Below are 1,764 nucleotides of genomic sequence, written 5' to 3'. Positions count from 1 at the left end.
CCTAACCCACCCACCCCAACAATGAAAAGAATCTTGTTTTTCACACATCTAAATATAATAATTTACAAGTATAGTGAAAAGGAAATGGTCGACCAACCTGAGTTGTGGTACTGTGGTGGGACTATTCTATTCATTTTTTAATTAAAAGTTTTCAATTCGAGCCATGAGTATGAAGGTTGGAGTGCCATCCCTCGAACGAGATCTATAGTTTGCAATTCTGATTTAGGGCTTCAATGTAGACTCTAAACACCGAATTACAAATCAAAAAGAAAAAGAGAGAAAAGGGAATGATCATGGAAATAATGGTGAAGTTTGTTAGGACCATTGATTTAGAGACAAATAGAGTTTTTAGGAGAGTGATTTTTCTTCTTCACCAACCACCATGTAACCATAAGTCAATAATTTCACTTAACTAAAGGGTAAGATGTTATGTTCTTAATTAGTACTACTTCATTAATTTATTAAATCCCATTATATTATCCAACGGGGTGTGGGGGTGGGGGGATTGTTTGGAGGAAAGTCAATGTCAAATGTATGTCTAAAATCTTGCGAGGACCCCTCTCAAGGATATTCCTTTTGCCCTTTACGCTAACGGGAATTTTTGCATTATAGCTACTTACTTTTTTATACACTTTGTATTGTTATTGAACACATGTCTGAAAGAGTTAAATTTTAAATATATGATTATTTCATTTAAAAAGTTCAAAATTTTAGACATAATATGCTTTTAATTAATTAATTATATGAAAACGAATTAGATTAGTCTGATTTTCTTTTCATAAGTTGAAACGTAATTTTCTATTTTAAAAAAGGTAATAACAAGATTTGAGCCTTTGTTTACTTTGATAGTATTATATTAAATGTATGACCTTATACCTCGTCTAATAAAAATTTATGCAATTAGAGAAATCACATTTATTTACCTAATTAACTATATTATAATAAAAAGAAAGAGAAATTTCAAGGTTCAATACACATGGATAAATAATAATGAGTCATTTGATATAAAATATTAGATATAATAATTTTAAAATAAATATAAATATAAAATTGTTTAATTATATACTCAATTAAAAATATTAAATTATTCTCAGATTAATTATCTCATCATTTTCACCACAGTAATGCGATAAGTGAACGGAGAAGAGGGACAAAGAGAATTGGGTTTTGAGGTTGTGGACCATGTAGTCGAATGGGGCGAATGATGAGGTCCGCCGAATGATGGGAGCTCACAGCCGACCGAACCCCTTTGACGTCAACAACCAATTAGTCCACATCACAATACTAGCCGCCCGATTATTTCTTTCCGCTTCTCCGATCCTAATTTCAAAAATTAATCACTTATTTAAAAAAATATGATCACTATATATATATTTATTAGTTTTTAATATATAAATATATAATTTTTCCTACTAAATTTTTTTATTGATTTATCTGAATTCTTATATTAATTTTACAATAAATAATAAATATCAATCGATAATTTTATTTAAAAATCTTAAAGATTTAATTCATATCAATCAAATTTTGAATACATATATATGATTGTCAATAAAAGTAGAGGTGACAATATGTCTTTCTTTTTCAATTCGATCTTCAAAGTTTGATTGATTATATTCGGATCGCGCGCCATGAAGCTTTATCGGATGTGATACTGTCAATATGATTTTCTCTATATTGTATTCGAAATCTTTGATTAAGAGTAAAACAGTTTCAACACCGCACGACAAACAATATTCGTATAGAGGTGACATAATCATTCTT

The sequence above is a fragment of the Solanum pennellii genome, chromosome 2 (genome assembly GCF_001406875.1).
Source record: "Solanum pennellii chromosome 2, SPENNV200".
NCBI lineage: Eukaryota > Viridiplantae > Streptophyta > Magnoliopsida > Solanales > Solanaceae > Solanum > Solanum pennellii.
The sequence above is the reverse complement of the archived record's forward strand: the minus strand, read 5'-3'. Positions refer to the sequence as shown.